Source organism: Topomyia yanbarensis, chromosome 3 (assembly GCF_030247195.1).
Source record: "Topomyia yanbarensis strain Yona2022 chromosome 3, ASM3024719v1, whole genome shotgun sequence".
NCBI lineage: Eukaryota > Metazoa > Arthropoda > Insecta > Diptera > Culicidae > Topomyia > Topomyia yanbarensis.
This window is the reverse complement of record NC_080672.1, coordinates 146,283,973-146,311,189: the sequence shown is the minus strand read 5'-3', so window position 1 is coordinate 146,311,189 and position 27,217 is coordinate 146,283,973. Positions and strand designations below refer to the sequence as shown.

The following is a 27,217-nucleotide window of genomic DNA, read 5'->3' as shown; positions in this document are numbered from 1 at the left end:
AACTTTGCCGAAAACACTATCTTTCCAAGTTATTAGACTTTTGAGATATATCATAATCTACCGCTGAAAGGTAGCGCCGCATAGTGAGAGTATTCCAAACTAATCTGTTATCATTTGGTAGTTCTCGGCCTCTCGAGTAACTTTGCTGAAGACAGTCTATCTAATCACGATATTGAGATATAGAATTATTTTAACATGTGATGAATATTTGCATTAGCACTAGCGCCGCCTGGTAGAGTTCTGGACTTCTTTTATAAATTCTCCGAAGACACCACCTTTCAAAATAATCAGTGTCTTGATATATTTGACATTGAATCTATTTAATAATAGTCGAATTTACGACGAGAGTTTGATTTATTTACTCTTTCTTCATAGCACCCGTGGCGGCATAGTTCTCAACTAATTGGATACCTTATGACTCTAAGTTGTAGGCCCAAGAGAATACAACAACTTTGCCAAATAAAGTATCCCGAGCAGAGTCTGACAACAAATTGAAAACTAAACTTGATGTTGTGATGTTCGGCAAATGATTACTCAGGTTGCTGTCGTTTTGGTCGTTTTAACGGTTAAAAGATCGAAATTAAGAGCAGCAAAATTGTCCTACACCATCAAACAGAAAACTAATTCTGCTATCAGATTGAAATTGAATCAGAAGTAAATTGAAAGTTTTTCCCTTTTTTATTTCGACTATGTTAGTCACATTTTCTTTTTAAATTTTAACGACATTCAATTAGCTAGAGATTACTGGGTAGGGAAAGTTATGGAAATTAGAGCCATTGTACTCAAGTGAGAGCAAGGATGTGAAGTAAACAGATCGGAAAACTAGAAGTGGCAGGGTCATTAGAACAGGCTTAATATCGTACGGCCTTAATCTTTGTCTTCTGTTAATGAGGGTCGAGCTTAGGCAGTATAACTACGAATCACCCGAGTTCACTAACATGTGTCCTGGTATCGATAGACGTGTCCATCTTTACCGTGACAACCGCTCTAATTTTCATAACTTTCCCTACCCAGTAATCTCTAGCTAATTGAATGTCGTTAAAATGTAAAAAAAGTAAATTGAAAGCTCATTGAGATATTGAATTTTTTTTTGATAACAAAATTTGTATTCCCTTTGATGTTTCAATGAAATATAAACATAGAAAATTCTTCTAAGAAACAAGGATAGCAAAATGAGATCAAAATTTGATGTCATATTTAAAAAATCTAAAACTGATAGCAAAATAAGATTTCATTTTGATGCTAATAACAAAACATGATTTCTACTTGTTGTAATTTTGATGTTCGACTTTGCTTGGGATGGCGCTACATGTTGACGCGGACGAAATAATCGGTCACAGCCCCAATTAGTCGAAATCCCATAAGCTATGGGTATTCTACAACGCGGATTCCTTTTTCACGCCCCCAGTTAATCATGTAGTAGGAGACCCGACTGTGATTGCAGAAACATTATTTTCATCATTCATAAATTTTTAAGCAGTCAAATGTGGTAGGGGAACATGGGGAGACTTGACCAGGTTTTCAGCTAAAACTGCATAAATCTCTAAAAAAGCCTTCAATCCCCCAAAAATCATTCAGATATAAAGCGCAAAGTTAGTGCGCGTCTTCATGATTTTTTGTAGAATTTTTAATTTAATTTTTGAAAAGTTACAAAAGTTTTTCTGTGATCGTTTTTTCTGGTCAAGTCTCCCCATTGAGGGGAGACTTGACCAAGGCGTAGGGAGACTTGACCAAGAGAATTTTGAAAAATAATAACAAAAAATAATGACATAAAACATACCGTAATTATTTTTTCCCTATTGTCGAGATCCTTAGGTAGCAGTAAAAACTATAAAATAGTTGCATTTAATAAATTTTGATTTTTTAAATGCATTTCTTTTTAAGGATTAACTGTACTGCTTGCATTGCATGTTCACACGTCACGAAATCAGTCCAACTATGGCTAACTTTGCTTACAAATTTTAAAATATAAAGACTTATGTTTGGGGTGGGATTTTTTTATGGCCTGATTAACATTAACAGTAGATACCAAAGCATAATAAATATTAGGAATTTTGTATCTTTCTTCAGCCGATCGCCACTTGGTCAAGTCTCCCCATAAAATCTTGGTCAAGTCTCCCCAACATTAGTTATTGCGTTCAATTTCATGCGAATTCTAGTAATAACTATTCCAATGTTCCAGTTTATGTAAAATCATTTCACTGCTTCACAAGGATTAAGATGGTATATTAGTCCTTTAATAGTAATTAGTAGTCGAGTAGATATGTCCATGCAAAGTTTGATAAAAAATTACATCATTTAATGCAAATTTATTAATCACGTAATATTTTCTGCAAGGAAAGGATTTTTTACTCCAAACTTTCAAAATTACCTTAAGGGATCGAAACAAGTATAAAATATTTTTGAAAAAAAATTAAGAATCGAATAGAAGACGCCATAGCCGAAAATAGAATTTTGCGCTTGGTCAAATCTCCCCATGTTCCCCTACACCAAGGAGTAGAGCTTACATTTCCCGGGTGCTTACAGCTTTCCGGGATTCGGAAAATATAGCGAAGTGGAATATTTATTGAAAGAGAAAAAGTGTATTCCGTAGTAGAATTTCGACTGTGTTTAGTTTTATCAAATAAGGAATATTCTAGATACTGCTCATATTATACAAGTTAAGAATAACACTGAACCGAACAATATAACCAAATACTACTCTAAGTCTTGCCAATAATTAAATCCAAATTGTATATAAAGCTTTGTCCGGAATATTCTTAACTCTTACTAAGAGAAGAGATCGCCAAAAATCATATGGCAGTACTAACGAACAATGGTAGCATCGACAACATATAATTGTTTTCATATATTTTCCGTATTGTGTGAATCAAATAATTTGTTACTTGTAATTACTAGTTATCGATTCGTAATACTCTGTTAGATTACTAGTACATTTTGCCTTATTCTAAAAACCGTAGATATGCTGAAATAAATCATAAATGTTATTTATCATTTTTATCAACTGTAATTCTATACATGAAGAGCTGGTCCCTGAATGAGCTTGATATTCTAGATAATGTAACTTCATTTAAAAGTTGTTCCAAAAATAGTGCGACCATCTCCCCAATAGAACCAACATGGGACCATTACCCTTTTAAACTAGGTAACCATTCAAACAAAATTAACATAGCAATTAAGGTAACAGCGTTGTACATTTTTTCGTTATATATAAAAGGTTAGTAATTAAATTAGTGGGGAGAACAATAAAAGAGTCCATGATTCACTCAGTCTGCAAAAATTTGAAATGACAGGGAAAAAAGACGTATGAGCCAACGCAAATGTCCTCCACACCACATTTTTCAAAACATTATGCGCTATATAATAATACTAACTGCTGGTGAGTGTAGTATCCACAATTGCGTAATATGTTTTTGTTTTCGGAAAACAGACGCTTTACACACCTCCACTACAATTTGAAAATTATTGCTTTTTGTGCAACACGAGACATAAGAAACGAGACAGTAGTTATACACCAACCGAGAAGACAAAAATAGAAAAATATACAAAGATTTCAGTGTGCAAGAAAACCTAACGGAACATTCGGCAATTTGTCGTTAGAAAACATTGCAGCAAACAACTGAACGAAATGGGAGGAATATGGGGCACTTAATCATCCATTCAGTCCTAGACGTATATAATTTTTCTTTTTTTATTTATAGAGGTTTTAACCTTAGAGTCATTCGGCTCTGTTGTCGGGATAGGAAAACCTCGTGAGCAGCGTACAAGGTAATTGATTCACCAATCACGCTATGAACGCGTCCTGAAGGTATATTATTTTTATCACACTTTTTGGGAAATTGTTATAGAAAATAATGAACTCAATCAGAAGGAAGTTGTTTTCCATAAAAAAGCAATATTAAAATTTCAATCCAAATTCTTATAAAGATGGTTTTGTGATCCTAATAAGGTGGCTGCATAACCCATCTCGAGTCGTGCAAAAGGCTTGTGGCTTCTGCGACGTTCAAACGTGAACTGGAGATTTTTTGCTATACACATTTGGTTTTATCTTTCTCAAAGATGCTTCATCGTGAAATGGGAGGCGTTGACAATAAAATAAAATTTACGCTAGCTAGTTGAATAGTAGTCCCATCCCCCCATCAAATCAGAGCTAATGGCTGCTTTTGCAAAATCATTTTTATAATAATTTATGGTTATCGTATCCTCTACGTCAGTGATAATCAACCTGGGGTCGTTGCTGGGGGTCCGCGAAGATAAATATATTTTCTAAGTGCATATTGCAATTTCAGGTCTTGCTTCTTAGCAAACTGAAAATAACATTTTAATAGCATACAAAATCGATGTTTATCAGTGGGGGTCCGCGACAACCCAGTGTGATTTCTAAGGGGTCCGTGGTATGAACAAGGTTGAGAACCACTGCTCTACGTAGTCTGTTACACAAATGTCCCAAGCAACCAAAAGTTGGTATAAGGGAGCTGCATAAGCTTCTCGTTTTAAGTAATTTTTCAGTACGTTTTATGTTCTAATAGCGGCTTAAGCAGCTTTCAAGTTCCATTAAAGCTTAAGCAGCTTGAAAGTTCGCTAAGAACTTTATGTGAACTTTAAAGTGTGCTTTTTAAGTATTATCCGAACTTCTGGTTGCTTGGGGTATTACATATTCCATAGCGGATTGCACAAAAATCAATTTATCCTGTTCAGTACACCGGCAATATTTTGAAAAACAACACGGAAATTTCAGCTGTTAAACATCTAGAAGCAGTAAAAACGTTTTACCGCACAGGTCCCTTTCCTAGGCCAAATTTTTATAGGTGCTTTCTTACTAATTGGACAGTGGTGAACTATGACCGTTACTTATGCATATCGAATACAAAACGTAAAGGGACGATCTATAAATGACGTAGCATTTTTTGAGTGATTTTTAACACCCCCTTCCCCCATCGTAGATGGCTTTTCGTTGGCGACTGCTGGCGGCCAGCGTTCCTTCTGAGAACTAACAAAGCGGATCACCGGCGGAAAAATGCTTGTGGCTTCTACGTCGTTCAAAAGTTTACTGGAGAATTTTTACTACAGACAGTTGGTTTTATCTGTCTCAAAGATTCTTCATCGTCAAATGAATAATAAGAATGAAATAAAATTTATGCTCGCTAGTTAAACAGTTGACCATTAGAGTGGGACCTGGTTATTGTCATTGTCATTTCTCAGCCCACACCCTGGCAGACGTTCATCCGCCCATCTAGACTCTGTCAAGATGAGGACCTACAAAGCCTAACTGTTCGTATGTGCTAGTCCGTATAGCACACCAGTTTCTTCCACAAGCAGGCGCCGTCTGTTAACCAGTCCCACAAGTTTCAGATACATTACATAGAGGATAGTTGGAGACAGAAAATGAAAATATAGTAAAGAGATTTTGGTTTGCTGAAACGAGACAAGAAAAGCAAAATAATTGTGATTAGCTTTTTTTTATCGGGCAGATGGGACTGCAGCTTAACGTAACGTTCTCTATTTTGTCTGGTCCAATGTATCCTGCTCCTAACAACGCGTGCTAAGTCGTCAGTGATGCAATTAAAACTTCGCATTGATTTCGCTTCTATTTTCTTCCTGATCTCCTCATGGGTCCCCTAGGTCAGAAGCGGATCAATCGACTGTTAAGTAAATTAGAGATCGCAGTCAGCCGTGATGTCCGCGAATTTCATACATACATACAAACTATTTGGCGCAAGTTCAGAGCGTGTAACGCCGTTTTGCATTGAATCCGCTTCTGTCTCTTCCTAATCTCCTTTTTGTCTGCTAGGTCCGAAGCAGATCAATCGACTATTAACTGAAACGGTAAACATACTAGCAGTATTAGTCCTTAGCCGCGAATACTTTTCCTTCAACTGTGCTGTTTCTTCTCTATCTTATAACATAACTCGATTATCCCTGTTTTAGTCAATATACATATTCATTACATTATGGACCAGGCAAACCCTTTATTTTTCTATTATTATTATCCTGAGTAGCTATACCAGTGAAGGTATTTTAGGATTTCGCAAAAAGAATCTCTGCCAATAAAGGCATAAGAAATATTTATCCACTATTAACCATAAACCGAATGTCCGCCTGGTTCGACTCGAATAGACCACACCGACCCGAAAGGGTTGCTTATCATTTCTGAGAGCCGGTGTGCTTGGTCGAGTTTAGTAATCATAAGAACAAGTCCTGAATAATTAACTATCTCTTAGGTGCCAGTCCTGCACTCCTTTCCTGAACTAGCCTCATACTCACGATCAAAAGAGTCGACAACTAGTAGGATCCACATGTCCCCCACCCAAGCGAATTGATCAACTTGCAAGTAGGAGCACATATCTACCAACCAGCCAAGAAGACTTCCGAATCAATGAGAATGGACCATGCCAGTCGAAGGCCACAGGCCCAGCGCCATCTCGTACAGTGTCATTGTCATTTCTCAAGATGAGAACCTACAAAGCCTAACTGTTCGTATGTGCTAGTCCGTATAGATTTTGGTTTGCTGAAGCGAAACAAGAAAAGCAAAACAATTGTGATTATTATCGTAGCTATAATAAATAAATAAAAGATTTCTCCTCTGTTGTCGGTTTCCCTGTTCGCAGTCCTCCCTCCTGTTCCTGATCTGTTTGGGCCACTGGTTTTCCGTTTCCTTGGCCGTCCCGCTCTCCCGCACACATCGTAGCAGGAGAAACAAATGAAAAGACAAAACAAAACAAAATGAAAATAAATGGAAGTCTGCTATCTGTGCCTAAATTGATGTTGCTTCTCAGTTTTGCACGACCCAGGGGGGACTTGGCCTTGATCCCAATGCTCTGTCACCGATGTTACGTGATATTCGTTATGGAATATTCTTTGTTTGTTTGGGGGCCATTCATAAACAATGTTGTACGTTTTTTATCCCTGATCCGCTGATATGTCTAAAATTCATTTTTAGTTTTTTTTATCTCGTTACGTGACGCTCTTCCCTATTGTCAATATCCAACATCATTTATGAATGGTCCCCTGGTGATATATTTAGAGCAGACAATCCAATGAGAAATAGGATTGACAGGATTTTAGTGCGTTCTTGGCACCTTGTGTCACATCTTCATGTTTGTTATACATACTAAGTATACCAAAGCATGCGATGTGATGACCGGAAGATTAGAGAAGCAACTCCTCCCCTTCCCCCCCAAGAATTGAAATAAAATTTATGCTCGCTAGTTAAACAGTTGACCATTAGAGTGGGACCTGGTTATATGAAAAAAATAAAATTTTGCTCCGAGTAACTGTTTGTGTCCCATTTAGCTCCCAAAACAACTCTGCAAATTTTTAGCTTGATCTGTGAAACTATATTTTTGCGCCCACGGTTTAAAGTTTATATAGGATTTCATATGGGGAAATCGTCTTTAGCAAAATATTTCTTCCAAGAGGCCCCCGTTATCTCCTAAAAATAGATAAATGGTTTATTTTTATAGGAAATTTATCAAGGAAACAAAGTCTAGAAGACCGCGAAACGATCAAAGGCTTGTGGAAAAAGTTATTAAGCAAAAACTGATTGATGCCCTGAAGATTGATGAAAATGTCACTTTTTATAGCATCACTGACGGTCAAATTATATACCTACAAAAATTTTAACTTTCTCTTATTATGTACAAAACAAGCCTCAATTTATCCCTCAAAACCCATTAGAAGTGGACAAACAGTTTAGAAATATAATTTGGACACATTAAGAGAAGATCAAAAGAAAATTGCATATAATTGGACAACCAACAGCAGTGGTGCTAAAAACAAAGAAAATGTTATCAATCGTCAGAGCATCAATCGGTTTCAGCTTAATAACTTTTATCTCAAGCGTCAGATCGTTTCGTGGTTTTCGAGATTTTGTTTCTTTGTTAAATTTCCTATTAAAGGCACATAACGATTTATTTTTAGCAAGAAATGGACGACTCCAGGAGGAATTATTTTGTTAAAGTTAATTTTCCCATACAAAAACCCATGTAAACTTTAAACAGTGGACGCAAAAAATAGTTTCATGGATTGAGCTAAGAATTTGCACAGTTGTTCTAGGACCCAAATGGTACCTAAAAAGTTGCTCGGAGCTGGAATCTAATTTTTGTCCCACCCTATTGACCATCAATCAATTCACAACTAATGGCTGCTTTTACAAAATCATTTTTATCGTAATTTAGGGTAATCGTATCCTCTACGGAATCTGTTACAAAATTGTTCATGATACTCCCTAGCAGATAGGGTAACCAACTATTTATCCTGTACAGTACATCGATAATTGATGTTGAAAAACTAGGGATGGGTAATGTCCGGAACATAACTGGGTTGATGACGTAGGACAATTATTTTATAGTTTTCTATATAACCTTAAAAATCCTGACTAAAACATACGACTTTTACTGGTAATTCGCCAAATTTAATTTTCTAATAACTGTACTAATGGCCATTCCTTAAATTTTATCGGCAGAAATGAACCGAAAGCTATCAACTCTTATTGACAGATGTTTAAATATATTTTATGCGGAGACCTCTTCAATAAAATCATTTTACTGAAGTGATTGCCGAATGGGATACTACTCTAATCTCCAGGAAAATCAAATGAATATGTAAATTTAGCAGCTTGAATAGAAGCCCTAATAAACATCTTATGATCCAATAGCCTGACGACATGTTCAGGGTATAATCCAAACAATATGTGGAATCATTGGACTATATGGGTTAAAGTTCGTGCATATTTTTTTTATTAGAGAGAGCCGTTTGGATGCAAGCAGAATTTTAATAGTATGCGCCCACGAATAGTCTTACGTCAACACCGCAGTTATGTCCCGCATGTTATCCACCCCTTTCTTGTTTTGAAATTTTCAGAACAAACGCTGCCTTTCGAAGAAATTTATGAAAATATATTTTATATTATAACATTTGGTGACGAAAAGTTGAAATCTATAAAAGGCGGCGTGGAACAGATATGCTTGGAACGACCGTTTATAATATTTGAAAAATGAGTGGAATAATTAACACTCAAGTTCACGAATAAAAGTTTTCATTTTCAGACCTTTGGTACGGCATGATTTTTAGTTAAAAAAAAACTCCTGGAACCATACTCACCATTACAACGCATGGAAATATACTCGTCAAAGAAAAGAGTATGTCTCCAGTAAACCTTGGTCCTTAGATTCTTGGCTTTTTTAGAATTTCGCATAAAGCATAAAGTTACGAATATTCTTGTTCAGGTTTTCTAAAACTTAAAGCAATAATTTCACCATTAATGAAGCCTCCGGAAGCCGAACAGTGCACTGAGTGCACAACATTCTGAAATTCAGGATCGTTTATCGTCGAATAATATGGAAAACATTCTCCAGCAATTAGTAAAACCATAGACTAACAGACATAGCACTCGAAAACAATACACACTCCATTCGACTCGGAAATTTTCCAACAGCCGGGTAGTTAGTAAATTTAGAAACTAAAATCTCAGTAAAGTGAGATTTGTTTGCTAATTTTCGGTGAAATCTTTTCCGAGTCTCAGCTATCAAACGCCACGTTTACTGAGATATCACCATAAAAATTGAGATTTTGGCAAAAAATGCGAAAAAAAACTGAGATTCAGCAGAAAAAACTTAGTGTGTACTTCGTCCGCTTTAAAGATCATTTTAAATATATTTGTAGTTGGGACTGTTGCCGCATTTGTGATGATGGCGCTACTGTCATACGAACAAGCATGCGGAGATGGACCACTAGTGAAAAATTGTTCCCAAGCCTGAGGGGTAACACTCAAGCAAATGAGTGTTTGGGACCGTTTAAAAAAGTTGGAGCTATTGTTCTAGCACAAAAGCAGATCGTATTTTTAGAGGAATTTCTGCATAGTGTAATGTCTGTTAGTCTTTGGTAAAACCGTGAAAGAAATAATGCAACGTGCAGTACCGCACGGTTTATCTATTTCATTCGTTTCCCAGCTGATCTACGCCCATATATCAAACGTTTTACATAGTGTTGTGCCCAGTTTCCAATAAATGTTGGTTCGCAGTGGGGTATATAAAGGAGTTGGTAATGGTAATGGATTTACCTTGTACGCAGCTCACCCACTTTGCATTCCCTCAACCCCGCACATTAGCTAAGATTTTTCTAATCCGAAAAAGAGACGAATGACCCTAATGTTAAAACCTTTAAACTCGAACAAAAGTATCTGTTACAACACATACATTATATATTCTACAGCACAATATTGTTAGTTTTAATCAGCGAAAAGCAAAGAAACGACCGACGAGTCCAGTTACTTCGAATTTGTCTTTGGGATCATCCATAAATGACGTAGCATTATATGGGAAAGGGGGGTGTTTTGTATTTTGTGATGTTGTGTGACGACAGGGAGGTAGAGGGTCATGTCGTACCTTTTTAAAGGGGAATAGGGATTGACCTGATATCACGACAATCATATCTGTTTCATCTAACATCGTTTTTTTTACAGTGTCAAGGGGGGGGGGGGAGAGTTAAGCTACGTAATTGCCAGGGGGTATTTAGAGGTTTGTGACGAAATGCTACGTTGGGGGAGGGGGTGTTAAACATCACTCAAAAAATGCTACGTCATTTATGGATGGTCCCTTTTCGACTACATTGGCTGTTCGTAACATTGCGTCTACTGTTCTACAATAACATGCATATTTACAAATTTAGGTACCATTTAACACGATGATTACAATCACATAGCATCACAAAAATTGGCACTAAATTACGAGATCTGAATTGTAAACAGATCACCCAAAGCAGCCGTCTGAAAAGCAAAACAAAGCAATTATTTTCCTAAGAGCAGCATTAAAATGGCATTTTCCTCTAAACCCAATCCGCCCGAGATGCACTTCTTCTGACGCCACTCTACGCTTACCCTTCTTTGGTTAGTTGTAGTGTAACACGCAGGCCAACCGGGTGTCGAAATAGCACTCGCTGTGTGTCACTTCCTGGTTCACCCCAGGAGTCAGTAGGAGGGACACGAGATGAAAGCGCATCACAGATTGCGTCACCTGCGCTGCAACGGCAGTTGACATATTAAAAGTATTTTTTGCATCTAAAAAATAAAAGCACCATCACATTAGCCAAAATGTTTTGTATTTCGCATGACTTAGTTGTGGTAGCCAGAGTAGGATTAAAATAGATGGTGTTGATAAATAGCTTGAAGTATAAAACTACTATAATTTTTGAATAATAACATTGTATGCGCCAGCAACGCAGTCAGACGCACGGTCGCGAGATTAGTAATATTTTAATTGTTATTTTTGACGAAAAACTTTCTATACAATATTGACATTTAAAAACTTTAAAAACGGAAGTATTACGAACATTTTTAATCTCAAAAATATTATTCTTATTCAACCACTTGCTAAACTAATTTTCAACGAAGAGAAATGTTGAATGGGGATACCAACTGCTCTGATTTTAAAATTAATGTGCGTAATATCGATGATTTATGGATGTCTTTAATTCAAATTCAAAATATAGTATAGGGTAATGAGCCTATTTTGGTCCGGGTAGTGATTGTCGCGCTATTTTTTAGCAACTTTTGAATGAAGCTATATTATGTATAGATTTGCACAGAATAAATCATCCCTGTACTACTCTGATAATGGTCAACGTTATGGTCAACTGCTTCACACTTAGATCTGTATTATAAGATAAGCTACATGAAATTCATATAAGAAACACTTGCGATTCAGTTAACGTATTCACTGTTAATCAGTTATAACGCTGTGTGTATGTGTGTGTATGCAATCCATTTTCCACTGTCCGGTAGTGTTTTTATGGAGGTAACTTATCTGCATCTATGCAATGACATATTTGTTTTCATCGATAGATGTACACATGTTTAGTTCTGGAAATGAAAGGCGATAGCTCTACTGTACATCCAACGACCCATTTCAAGAATGTTTGTTCATACACGTACATTCTGAGGCCGCCTTCATATATAGTATTTGCAATATATTCGCACGTCCAGAATGAATAATATTGTTGATTCTGGCACGTATTTACAAAATGAAAAATATTTATGGAAACTAGCATTGAAAAATGACATGAAACGATCTCATCATCTCTGAATAAATAAATTCATGAGATTTCTGTGAATAATTCACCTCTATCCGTGAAATTGTTGCATCTGCTACTCAGGTCCAGGCGGCGCTGTAGGCGCTAAGCGGAACGAACGGGCGTATTTTTCGCGGCTTGCTTCACATACTTCAATGGCCAAGTTTTGACGATAAATTTCTATTCAAAACCACACTTTTCTCGCCATATTTCAACCTACTAACACGTAACTCAACAGGAAAAACTACCTTCCAAACGAATTCATTTTCCTGTTGAATATACTGTATATCACTGAAAAACTTTGAAAAATATTGGACGCTAACGACAGCACGTCCGGGCGATTCACCAGTGCTGCCCCTTCTAAAACTTCGTGAGCCCATTCAGGGTGCCAGATAGAATTCCTTAATATCGGTAAAGTCACTAAAAGTTTATCGGTAGGCCGGGTTGTTGTCCCAAAAACGTAGCATTGACATAGAATTCTAAAATACTGAAAACACAGATCTCAGACCAAATCCAACTCAAAAATGAATGTTGAGTAGGATGTGTCCAAAATCAATAAAAATCGGTAGTTTTCGGAAGGGATAAGAAAATATCTGTAGTTTTCCCTTGGTCGTCTGTGAATCGGTAGAGAAGACCAAAATCGGGAGGACTACCGATAAATCGGTAGGTCTGGCTACCCTGCTCATATTATGCCGAAATAAGTGTGGGAAAAAACAAAATAACCACTTTTTAACGGTTTGTTGCTTATGAAATTTCATACCCAGGGCTGATAGGGTATCAAAAAATCATTACAGAGAAAATTCAGCCGACATCCTTTTATTTAGCATAAAATCGAATAATATCTTCAACATTGCGATGTTCTTTATTTATCAGCTTTTTTGAATGTCTGTAAAACTTCCCTCCTCTCTCGTGCCGGTTCATCTCATGATAGGTTTCTCGCATCAAACCGCCTTTCCCTCAAACATTGTAATTATTTTAAGACAAAGAACATTTGCTAACGAGAATTTACATAAAAATATATTCTGGTTAGAACCAAGAATAATTTGCAACGTACTAAGCATTTGTTAGCCTTGAATGCACTGATTCAGCGTTAAAATTAGCGAGAAATTTGTAAATTCCCTCCGGGTCCTAAATAGTAAATTATTTCGCCTTAGAAAAAAATCGGTTCAGCCCAGAATATGCGAAAAAATAAGCATATTTAAGCCAAAAATTTGTGTTATTGAATCCAATCATTTATTGTTTATTAATTCAAACAACAAACTTATTGGTCTGAAAATTGAAAATGTCTTACTCCACTATCTAGGACTAGGTGTCATTCTAAAATCTAAAATATGTCAACTCCGCTATTACTAGATAGATTTTAATCATTTATATACCATCCGATTCAGAAACGCCTAACTTAAATATTGATAATTATGTAATATCTCTGCAATAAAAGCAGTCTAGTAAGCAGCATTTTACGCAGAATTTTTTTTATACATCGATTAGCATAGTAGAAACTTTGCACACCACGTCTGGAGAGTACGGCGCTCAGTGTCAGTGCTACTTGAGAGCAGTGATGGCATTTCACCCTAGTGATGCACTGGCGCGTAAGTGTGACGCCTACACAGAGGAAACAATGATCACACCCCACAGAAAAAAGCAGAACTCTCTTTCTTTCGGAGCTGTATAGACCGATTTCAAATGTGCGCTGGTGTTGAGGTAGTTGGGTGCGAGATAACCGTGCTCTCTTGCTCTTTAAATTCTCTGTGGCGCGCTCAGATAAAGTCACCACCACGCGCGCCCCAGAGTCGCTGTGGTGTATTCACTGGCGTGTATTCACTGGCGTGTGATCTTTGGTTTGTTTTCGTCTTAAAAGCGGCAGTGCGGGTGAGATTGATTTGATTTGCATAGGTTGTTTCGTTGTGTTGTGTTGATGGTGGTGGCTTATTTCAAGCTTATATGATTTTCTACTGAAGATTTCATACAAGTTGCTTGGTAAAGCGAACGAGTTTATAAAGTATTGTTACACTACCTGCAAAACTAAAAGTACTCGGTCCTCGGAGCAAATTGGGAAAACTTTTTACGTATCATCGTATAGAGAGTTTTATAATGATTAGAGGCACCTGATCTGCAAACTCGTTATGTTATCCTACAAGTTTAAAACGAAATCTTAGATTTCGTCGACAGGCTTGACATATTCAGTAAAATTAGGTATACGCTTGTGGCGATAATTAATTTACATACAACATCACAATTGAGCATACACCCGTTATTCATTCGTTCATTTGTCTATTATTTTGCGTGGAAATCGTTTAAACAGCAGGCGAAAGCGAATGTTTCAAGAGCATGGGAGCTAGTAAGGGGATTCTGCGCGTCAATGAGCGAAATAAATTGGCTCAGTTTCGGGGTCAAGAAAAAAGGCCACTAGTGTTCACGCTTATTTTAAATGAACAATGAATCTTGTGTTCCATAAAAGGATGTTATAAATGGGTCAGCAGCAACAATGTTTATTATACGTATTCTCGATTTTTGCGTCAGTTAGTATTTTAGACCGTAATTATAATGCACGGATTCATTGCACGTAATATCAACAGCAAAAAAAGTATTAGGTATCTGGTAGTATCTGTCGGAATCTCTGTCAATCTCTATGAAATTTTCGTATTTTCAAGTAACAAGTAAGGTGTTTCCTCAAGTTTAAACAAGCGATTTTTGTGTGATAAATTATTCCTCATTATAACTTTCTTGAATGAGTTGTTTTATCAAAAAGATACTAGGAACCAGTGTTGGGAAAATATCAAAATATCAATGTTCACAACAGAATCTTTTCATCGCCGATTTTCTAATAAAAAGTTCACTGATATAAAATATCACTACGGAAAAAAATCGTCAGTGAACCTCAAGAGTGCCGATGTTTGGGAACATTATTCGGTTCAAGCAAATATCGGAAGAAGAAAAGATCGCTTGCGAACTTTTATATCAACGAAAATATAGAAAAAAGTTCGCCTTATGAAAACATCTTGCACGATCTTCGAACAAGGGATTTCCGACGGATTTCCAAAGATTCCAAAAACCTGTAGATTAACATGATATAAAAAACTACGTTCTGCAATATTACGGCGATAGCTCAATGGGATAAAGCGTCAGGCTACTTTAGTGTCAACGAAGCTTTTTTCATAAGCCATCGTGTGAAAAAAAAAACTTTTCATCAATCGACAGAATTAAAATGGTGCTTGAATGGTATGTTGTCAATATATATATATATATATATATATATATATATATATATATATATATATATATATATATATATATATATATATATATATATATATATATATATATATATGTATATATATATATATATATATATATCTATATATATATATATATATATATATATATATATATATATATATATATATATATATATATATATATATATATATATATATGTATATATATATATATATATATATATATATATATATATAGAAAAAAAAGCAAATTCTTGTATGGTGACCGGTTCTTAACAACCCGTTGTTTGTATGACCGAGTATGAAAGTTTCATATGCAATCATATTTTCAATGTGATGTGCAAAGCATCACTAAAAGCGTTTTTCGCTTCCGAATGTCTCTCTTTCGATGTTGCTTTGGGCGAACATTCTTTCAAGAGATTCACTGAGGCAGATGTTCGTGTGCGAACTTCGATGCTAAGAATCATTGAATATTTGTCTCAAGAATGATACATTCGGATGCGATGTTTGGTTTCACAGATTTTTGTTTGGAAATGTTCTGGGAAAGATTGATTCGCGAATGAACCTGGAATGAACTTTTATTGATAATGATTTTCCCAACACTGCTAGGAATAATGAAAAGTTCCAATTGCAAGCTTGGAAATTTGCTCAAAAAACAGTTGAAAAAAATTGCGTTAAATTTTGAGCTCCCTTGCACTTATAGTTGAGCTAATGTATCTATAGCTGCATGTCCCATAGGAGGCGTAATTAGCAATGGCTACATTAATGATACATGGTAGTGGTAATGGTACAAGAAGTTTCACATACATAAATTGGTTAATAAACAATCTTAACATTTTTTTTATCATTTTTGGGATTAAGCTTTCGTTTAATATATTGACATCGCCCATAGAACTTTTCATCGATTTTTTAGCAGAATTTTCACTCAAATATTCTAGTTCTTTGCACACATACCAAAGATACGTTGAACGATTTCCCATATTTGCAATTAAAATTCAAGGACAGTTCATAAGCCACGTAGAACAACTTTCAACATTCCGCTTTTATTGTACTATATTATCAGTCTAACTAATGCTATCGTTGAAATGCAGTACAAGTGTAGATTTTGAAAAATTTTATATTAGAATTAGAACGAAATATTTTTTTGTATCGCTACGTCGCTCGATAATAGCCAAAAAAGCGTAAAATATTTGGCTTTTACTGACCCAAACATGACTAAAATGCGACTCACACCTAAAGTGCAGAACTATTAAACTATTACGTACTTCATACTATGTTGCGTTTCGGCTTCGCCTCATCAGAAACCGACACTAACACAGTGTCGGAATAGATTAGCGCCGGCTTGACGCAAATCCCTTAAAACTAAAACACACTATGTGTTTCAATCAAACGACTGATCAAACGGGATGTCGCGTTCGAGCAGAAGTTCTGTTTATGCCGATGAGACACAAGTGAAGCCGAAACTTGTCTTGGCTTAGCAGGCCTATGCGAAAGCACTATGCTATATTTCACCCTAAGGAGGAAAATTTGGTAAAAACCAAAATTTCTCACTAGGGTGAAAATTTGTTGGTAAAAACCAGTCTTTGTACAGGAGGGCACAAATCCTTATTTCATACTATGTTGCGTTTCGGCTTCGCCTCATCAGAAACCGACACTAACACAATGTCGGAATAGATTAGCGCCGGCTTGACGCAAATCCCTTAAAACTAAAACACTGTGTTTCAATCAAACGACTGATCAAACGTGATGTCCCGTTCGAGCAGAAGTTCTGTTTATGCCGATGAGACACAAGTGAAGCCGAAACTTGTCTTGGCTTAGCAGGCCTATGCGAAAGCACTATGCTATATTTCACCCTAAGGAGGAAAATTTGGTAAAAACCAAAATTTCTCACTAGGGTGAAAATTTGTTGGTAAAAACCAGTCTTTGTACAGGAGGGCACAAATCCTTATTTCATACTATGTTGCGTTTCGGCTTCGCCTCATCAGAAACCGACACTAACACAATGTCGGAATAGATTATAGGTTTTTACCAAATTTTCCTCCTTAGGGTGAAATATAGCATAGTATTACGTACTTACTTTGTTAGCATTACTAGAGCATTCGAAATTGATAAATTTTGAGAAGAAAATGGAATATGTTGAGGATAATTAGTATTGTCTGATACAATATTACTAAATATCCATAATACTTATTTCATCATGAATAAAATCCTATATTTCTGTTTATCAGAAAATTTGAATCGCATTATTGGACTAAGAATAAAAATCACGGGAGTGTACTCGATTCGAAGTGTATGCATGAATACATACAGGTGAATTGATTAATATATGTATACAATACGACGTTTACGTTAATTTTTGGGATAAACGTAGATCGTATTCCTTTTTTCGGATCAAAATGAAAACAAAAGCACATCCTCACGTCACGAAATCAACTATAGGTTCAAGGTTTACACAAGAAGATTTTTATTCGGTGAGGTCATAAACATCCTCTGATACATAAACTTGATATTATAAGTTTTACAAATTATAAAATCACGTTAAACAGATAAACGTTCCTTGGAACAATTTAGTATGTACTGCAAAGACGGTGGATTTGCCATTTTGAACTTCTTTGCTATACTCGAACATGTTAGGTTTTTATTTTAATTCTCTCTCTTATTATTCCATCGCGTGGAAATTCGAGAGAAAACCATCTAATTTATTTAAATGATGGCACAGAAGAAAAATACCGTCAAAAGATTCCAGAACTAATTATTGAGGGGTTACGCCACTATAGAGCACGAAAAATAGGCATATTTCGGGAATTTATCTTGACGCAATAATTTATCTAGCGAAATCGTCTTAAGGCATCAGCGGCTGCTCGTTCAGTGGGCCATAAGCGCGACATCCGGAGGGTTAATGAGATATATAACATAAGTATTGAATTGCAAAAAATGATTTATTCGAGTAATTTCATCACAAGATGGCGGCTGTGCAGCACTTTCCCGTCGGGAAGTTTTTTTGGAATGGTCCACGGCCGGAACTCTGTGTCCCGTAATTTTTGATCCAGAGCCAAAAACCAAAGCTTAGAAACTTCTTAGAACGACAGCAAGCGGCGTACATAAGATTTTTTCTATGTCTTAATTTTTCACGAAATGGCACATTTTTCAGTCGAAAAACGCTGAAAATGTGTTAAAAAACCACCCCAAAATTGCTTATTAAAAAATTATGCAATGAAAAAATTAAATCCCACGTACATCGCTGGAGTAAGTAATCTTGAACATGCTGTAAACATTTTAGGCTGATCAAAAATCATTTGTTCGAGTTGCATTTCCGGCCAGATCAAAAAAAAATTATTTCGAGAAAAACACGGTTAACGTTTTCAGTATAATCGGGGTATACATTTATTGTTTTCGCGATTCATTTTTTGGAATATCATTTTCAGCATCCTAAAGCACCAGTAAACAAAATTCAATCAATAAATAAAAATTAAATGTTCTAAAAAATCTACAGTGCTGTAACCCCTTGAAAGTACTGTACTGGTCAAATAGAAGCGCTTCTAAATTGGCACGTCATTATTGTTAATAACGCGCTACAGAAAAAAACAAGTAACAATGTGAATTCTCGTGAAATTTATCTTGTTTTATGTGGACTTTATCTCGGAAAAGTTGGACATCGGATAAGCCTCTTCTCGCGTGAGTGAGAGACAATTACAATGCCTGCATATGATAATAATCGAAAACGTGTGTAATACCAGGACATTACTTGTAATGGATCACTTTACTTTTTGGCGTCGCCAAATTCTTTTTTTTTCGAGAGTTGTCCTACTGGAGCTGTAGAGCTAGGTTCTCGGAAGGGCTCCCCGTCAGAATCACATACTACAATTTGCAGACGAGACAGGCAATGTCGCCCAATAAAACACTGCAATAGGCCAATTGTAGCGGGCCGTGATTCTCAATGTGATATTCTTTGTACGGTTCAGGCATGTGCGGGCGTAGGGACTCGGAATCGCGTGTATCATCGCGAAGGGCTCGAATATTTGTACGTTAATGTGCTCGATCGCGTGTGCGTTTGTATGTCGCGTGTGCTAACGTGTAACTTCGCGTGCATAAATTCTATTTCATAACCGTGTACCTTTCGCATATTCGCGTGTGTTCTAGAATGATCGCGCGCGGACCGTGAATCTGATACTTAATTTTTTGTGTACGGTTCAGATTCCAGAAGGAAGTGGGCTCTTCCATATCATTAGAGATCCCAATCATGTCGTCGTAGAACGCGTGGTCTAGTGGATATGAGCTTTATTTTTTTTTTTTGATTGGTCCAACTGAATGTATGGACCTAAATTGCTAGAATAAAGGTTAAAGATTTCCGGACGTGACCGATTCATGATCGCGCATTTGCGGGTTGGCGTTTGAGATCGCGTTTGTAACTTCGTAAGTACTAAAACGTTCACACAATTGCCGCAGTGTTATCAAGTTTACGCGATCGCGGGCATAGGTGTGCGTAGATGATCGCGAAGGGCTTAAGCGTTCGTATGTTGACGTGTTTGTCCCGTGTGCTCGCGTGTATGTGACTTCGCGTGTATAAATTCGATTTTGAAACCCTGCGGCGATTTATATATTCGCGGACCGTCATTCTGATCTTTAGTTTTCGGTGTACGGATCACATTCTGACAGGGAGAGAGTTACCCCATATCACTAGAGTTTCCGGTCATGTCGCCATGGAACGTTTTGTCTAGTGGATATGGTAGTTATTTTTCAATTTTATTATTTTTTTAATAATTAACAAGGACCTAGATTGTTTGTACCGAGGATAGATACTTCCGGACGATCCTGATTCATGATGGCGCGAGCGCGGGAGTTTGTAGGTTGACACTTGAGATCGTGTTGGTAAGTTTATGAGTGCTGAGATTTTCACCTTATCACCGGGGTGTAATCATGTTTGCGAGTTCGTAGGTTGCTTGGAAAATCGCGAGGGGCTCTAACGTTTGTGCGCTGACGTGATTTTGTAACGTGTGTTCTTGAATGGTTGCGCGAACCGTGAGTCTGATATTAAATTTTCAGTGCGCGGTTTGAATTCTGGCAGAGAGTGGGATCGTTTATATCGATAGGGTTCCCGGTCATGTCGCCATGAGACGTACTTCAAACACTACTAATACTTGAATAGCCAATCACCACACATAGCACATCCTTTCTCAATTATCTATTTGTTACTGGTTGATTGTTGGTTATGAGCTGGTGAATAGAGGAAAGGTATAGAACAGACAAAAGGCTCATATCAGCCCTCCCGGCCTCCTCGACACACCACTATCGAGGCGTATTGTAATCAACATCTTGAAGCGGGCTTCTTATATAAATCAAATCCTCAGTAGTCATAATGTTTGGTGGATTATTAACATGAGAACTAATTAACCTCTAGTAGTAGAACTTGGTGCAAATAAAAACTAAAAAGAGCGAAGGTCCTTATATTTAGATAACTCTATTGAATATATTGTGGCTTCATGATGTTTACAATACCGTCAATCCCATCAACCTGCGAGAGGGTCTTTTTGGCGTCGCCAAATTCGCAATCAAAATAAGTTAAATTACCATTGAATTATTCAGTCGAACAAAAAATAGGCCGGTCCTAATGTGTATGTACAAATCCCGCCGTACATCTGTTATACGATTAATCTGATACTACAGATCATTATAAAACTTTGTTTATACCAGCCGATACATTGATACGTAAAACGTTTTCCTTGTTTGTCCCTAGGCTCGAATACTTCAGGTTTCCCCCGGTAGTGTAACAACACTCTATAAACTCGTAAGCTTTACCAAGCAACTTGTATGAAATCTTCAGTAGAAAATCATATAAGCTTGAAATAAGCCACCACCATCAACACAACACAACGAAACAACCTATGCAAATCAAATCAATCTCACCCGCACTGCCGCTTGTAAGACGAAAACAAACCAAAGATCACACGCCAGTGAATACACCACAGTGACTCTGGGGCGCGCGCGGTGGTAACTTTATCTGAGCGCGCCACAGAGAATTTCAAGATTTCCACACTCTAGATCGTTCCAGTGTTGGGTGTATGAAAATTTACCTCTGCCATCAACATGCGCTTACACATATCAAATACGGTGGTGTATATGAACGAAAGAGAAGCGCTCTCGTTTTGTTTGCCAGAGTGTGGGGAGTCATTTCAATTTCTCTTTACTGCACAGAGGATAGGGACATCACTGCTTGAGAGCATGCCGTTGCGATGAATCTAGTACCGCGTTGCTGTTTTCTACACTAGAGTTTTTAATTTTCGACAAAAAAACAAATCGAAGGTTCACAAGTTTGGAAAACCGATTGTATTGAGCTTCGTGGAATACCTTGAAACTCGGTGTATTTACACCGGCACACTCTCTTGCTCATTTCGGTGCGTGTCGGAAAGATTTGATTTATTTAGTTTAGGTACCCGTTCCGCATAAAAGATTAAAATCTCGACTAATTGATTCAAACGTATTGCAAATGTGGAGCCCTAGTTAGCCCGACCCATATTGTAACTCTTTTTTCGGCGAATTTCGACCCCTCCCTCCCCCTCGTAACATTTTGTCATAATAGTCCCCCTCGTCACACATCGTCACAAATTGGCTATACCTACAATGTTACGTCATTTATGCATGGCCCCATTTGAAGCTGTTATTTAAAACGGTATGCATTAAGTTCAACGCATTGATCGAAATGGTAAAGCGAAAATCGAAGCGCGATTTAAATATTTGCTAATTTAAAGTCATTTAAGGAGGAACGAACAATGGGAAGAAAATCAAAAAAACACCGTTTCTTTATGAAAATCAATCAACTTGTGTATAATATTGTTACAGTAAAAATGTTTTTTTCGTTTTCGATTTTTGTCCGTTTCAACCTAAAACAAAACTAAAGAGTTATATTGTAATTTAACTCGAAGTTGAACTTTATCGACTCAACAAAAGTATACCGAAATAAGATGAAGGATTTCTGGCCCATCCTCCACTCCCACTCTACTAACCCCCCATTCCCTACAAGTTCAAACCCATTCCACCAACCTTTCCAAATTATAATCACATGAAGATAACATTGAACTCATGCTTATTAAGCTAATTAAATATTATTCTTTTGCCTTTCTTATATAGAAAGGTTATGCAATTGCTCCAAAAACCGACTTTCTAACCGAGGCCCGGAGGGCCGAGTCTCATATAACATTCGACTCAGTTCGCCGAGATCGCAAAATATCTGTGTGTATGTATGTGTGTATGTATGTATGTGTGTATGTGTATGTGTGTATGTATGTGTGTGTATGTGCGGATTTGTTAACAAAATGTCCACATCGGTTACTCGGAGATGGCTGAACCGATTTTTACAAACTAAGATTCAAATGAAAGGTATAATATTCCCATAGGTTGCTATTGAATTTCATTTTCAACCGACATCTTGTTCCGAATTACGAGTTGAAGAGTATGGTTACAAAACAAAATTTGTTGATTTTTCCAAATCGGTTTCTCGGAATTTTCTGAACCGATTTTGACAAACTTAATTTTAAATGAAAGGTCCATCAGCTGCTGTTGAATTTTGTGTGGATCCGAGTTCTGGTTCCTGAATTACAGGGTGATACGTACGATCACGCAGCAAATCCCGATTCTAACGAATTCTGCGATGAATGTAAAAAGGTGATTTTTTTTCCAAAATGTAAACACAATTGTTGAATTTGTAGATCTAGATCCCCAACAGTCATTCAAAGTCTCTTTGGCCACACTGGCCACCATCGACGGATCCGGAAGCATCCAAATTCAGAATAACGGTTATATTGGTTTCTCGAAAATGGCTAGATTTGCTCAACTTAGTCTCAAATGAAAGGTGTTGCGTCCCCAGAAACTGATATTAAATTCCATCTCCATCCGACTTCCAGCACCGGAGTTACGGGTTGTGGAGGTCGATCACATAGAAAACTCCGATTCAAACCGATACCGCGATGAATGCAAAAAGGTGCTCTTATATATACTTACCAAGTGTAATACGAATGAAAGACATTTCCATAAAGTTATATTGTACGAACCAGCTATTAAATCATAGTTTGGAGAAATGAGACAGGCACAATTGCACCTCTAGGTGGATTAAAACAGGTTTTTAAATTTCATTTGTCACAGTTTTCTTAAATCGTTCAGTTCACGAAATTCTGATCTTTTTTTCATGAATTTATGAATGGATTTTTTTCCGTGTGTTAATCCAAATCCCTGCGAACGGACTGCAAACAGAAACTGAAGCTTCTAGAGTAGACCAAACGAGTGAGAAATATAGTGTGAAAGAGATTGCCGAGCACTTAGATATACTAAGAGATTTCGATTATAGAAATCATCTAGATGTCGCTGAAGTGCAGCACAACATCATTGAAGAACAGAGAGAATAGCAAAAGTATGACGTTGCTTCCTTGGGATATCCTTGACATATTGATAAAACTGTAAATGATTCATTATTTAATCGGAGGAACGATCGAACACAGTTTTCAGATCCGTAAACACTTTGTCTACCATGGATCCTTCATCATTATTTGGTCCTTAGACCGCAGAATGAGAGGGTGCGAACAGAATGAGAGGGTGCGAACAGATCTAGTCGAGAAAACATTGCCGTAAAAATGAATAGTTGATCGGAAATTAGCCCCAATACGACTAATCTGACTAGTATCTATGAACACGGGTCAATACGTATTGAAAATTCGCCGCGTCTGTTTTTATGAACCTAATTTAAAGCTCCGTTATTGCTAACAAGCCCGTGCATCAGGTTAACAATCCTTTATATTTCCCTTCAATGTTCGGTATTATCGCTCGTATACTTGTATTCCACAAACAATCCGATATGGAAAATAAGAAATACTTTCCTTGATTTATAACATCTCTCGTTATTTTTGCCTGTATAATGTGTTATCACTCGGTAGTTTTCAAGCCAATAAATATATCGTAGAGAAGAAGTAGCGAATTCCGTCCAAATACTGTTGCAATAAATAGTGATCCGGCCCATTACGCGGATAAGATTAGCTTTTCTAGGCAATACTCCCACGGTCGGCCGTGTGGAGTTCAAATTGCTTTTGTTTAGGGAACATAGTATACTCTCGGTAGCCGGCTGCCCAGAGTTTAAAAATAACCAAAAACTAAACAAGATCATCTCTTTTTCGAGTGATCGTGCACTCGAAGACTAACTAAACAACTACCTAATAAAACATGTTTTACAGGTCGCATCGTTTGCTTGGAGCGAATCCTAGACCTGATACCCTTCCAAACCACCAACTCCGCGACACCTATGGAAGAGTCTGATGAATCGTCGTCCTTCCGTTAAGTAGGTGGAGCATCAACACTTCCCGTCTACCTTATCCTTTATCCTTCCCCGTGAACGATGGAGATGGGGGCGGCCGGCAATGATGGCTATCATGCTGTTGAGGTTTTAATATGGGTCGGATTGGTATGAATTCCTACTTACCACTTCCTAAGCAACTCTTATTAGATAATCAGCAGTCAAACATGATGAAGTCAGTGTGCAATCCGCCAAAATCATCGTCACAACGCAACGCAACGCAACGCAACAAAAGTATAATTCAAAGCAATTGTTTAAATGAGCAAAAAATGTATAAATAAATGCATATTATATGCATGGTTTCGTACCGTCTAAGTAGTTCGTTTTAGCTTTCATATATGTACGGAAAAACTGTACATACTTTTGATATGATGACCAACGATGTAAAATATTTGAAGCATTTGTACACGCAGAAAAAATATTTGTAGGTTCAACAAAAATATGGATTAAGTTCAATAAATAAAATTATTGGTCAGGAGATAATAAATTTATTTATTGAATTCAATAAAATTTATGTATTGTTTCAATAAAAAAAGTTATTGTACCATTTTTTTAATAAATATTTTATTAAAATTAAAACAAAATTACTGAAATTAAAAATGTTTTTATTGAATGCACAAATTTATTGTAATTGCAATAAAGAGATATTTTCATACCAATAAATTTGTTATTTGAAGTAATAAACAATAAATGTTAGCATTCAATAACACATATTTTTGGTTTAAATATGCTTAATTTTTCTGCGTGTAAAATGTAACGCTGTTTTATCCATTTCATATAGATTAATACACGTATGATTACACTCAAGTTTTTTTTACGCGGTTTTTTTTGCGCGGTATTTTTTACGCGGATTTTGAAATTTACGCGGTTTTCATTTACGCGGATTTTGAAATTTACGCGGTTTTCATTTACGCGGATTTTGAAATTTACGCGGTTTTCATTTACGCGGATTTTGAAATTTACGCGGTTTTCATTTACGCGGATTTTGAAATTTACGCGGTTTTCATTTACGCGGATTTTGAAATTTACGCGGTTTTCATTTACGCGGATTTTGAAATTTACGCGGAATCCATCAACGAGGTTCCCTTTAACGCGGATTCTTAAATTTAAGTGGTCTTCATTTACGAGGATTTTGAAATTTACGCGGTTTTAATTTACGCGGATTTTGAAATTTACGCGGTTTTCATTTACGCGGCCTCTATCCCCCGCGTAAAAAAAACCTGAGTGTATATACATCCAAACACAAAAAATATGTGCGCGTTTCGTTAGCATTCAATAACTCAATTGATGTTTGATAACCCGGTTGTCAGTGACTACTCGACAAAATGAAAACTTTGACCGCCCATATCCGTGAAGAGAGTAAACGTGCGATATTTCGATTATGGTATCGATTTTGTTGGCTATTTTCGGAATTAAACTTAGGTACATATCAGGACAAGGAAATACGCTTTGGATATATTACTTGATTAGAACAGATAAAATTTAAAGAAACTTCCCAATGACTATTACAGTATAGTAACTTGTGTTCATTTCGGAAAAGTAAAAATGCAACAAAATATTTATTTCGCTTACCTTTTCAACTCGAGATAAGAAATAAAATCGATTATATCTACATTTTACTTGAAAATCTCCCCTTTGGATCCAGAAAATATCACTCGTTTCTCAATACCCACAGAACTACCGACCTTATCACGAAAAACCCGTAATCGAATCCAAATTCAATCGCTCTGGTACATCAGTAATTACTTTAATTATTACTATCCCGCATGAATTAAACAATGATGTAAACACAATAATATTATAATTTCGGAAATTGGAAGATATGCAAGCATATAAATAATATATACAAATTTTTGTCCATGTGGCAAATCACTTCGACGTTCGAATGTCAGTAAAAAAGAAACAAGCCTTTTGTTATGTTTTTAATAAAAGCCCTACACGCAACCAGAAAATAACCTACAAAATAAGTTATTTTAACTTAAATTTAGGTACTTTTGAGCTGTGCGTCGCTTTCGCACTTATTAGTGTTGTCAAAAACAAAACGAGAGATTCGACTCAGTCGAGGTCTTCCGTGCAGCAAGGTACTTTTAAGTTGTTTGAGGTATACTCAAAATTAGGTAAATTCAACTTAAATTTAAGTAAATTAAACTCAAGGTTGAGTTATTATTTTTACTGTAGTTAAACGGAAACTACCTTCAACACGGTTTACCTAATTTTACCTTCCTGCACGATATCACGAGATTGAGTCAAAAGTACTGAATTTTAGGTAGTTTTTCGGTAGCGTGTAGAGATGCGCGAAGACTGAAGCCAAAAGTTTCAATCGAACCAAAAACAAATCTCTACAAACATGTCAAATGGTCCTAAGTGCAAATGAGAGCCTCTCTTTGTTTACTTTCTCTTTCGATTTTTACGGCGTCACTATAACACTTTTCACTTATTTTACAGTACAGATCGAAAGACGGTGGTTTTAACTAGCATATTATTCAGAGTTGACGGATAAATGTTAAAGTGACCGAATTATTAACAGAAGAGAGATTAAACAAAGAGAGTAACTCATTGCAGATATGTCTATTTGAAAAAA

General features: G+C 36.6%; 1 protein-coding gene across 3 annotated transcripts in view; it reads right to left on the bottom strand.

The window, feature by feature from the left end:
• The window catches only part of LOC131693620 (oxidative stress-induced growth inhibitor 2-like), a 127,998-nt gene extending 101,544 nt beyond the window's left edge, over nucleotides 1-26,454 (bottom strand). For all 3 annotated transcript variants that reach the window (XM_058981569.1, XM_058981567.1, XM_058981572.1), the window contains exon 1: nucleotides 26,209-26,454. The gene's annotated coding sequence lies outside the window, so the exon portion shown is untranslated. The remainder of the gene's footprint in view (nucleotides 1-26,208) is intronic.
• Between the last annotated feature and the right edge of the window lie 763 nt (nucleotides 26,455-27,217).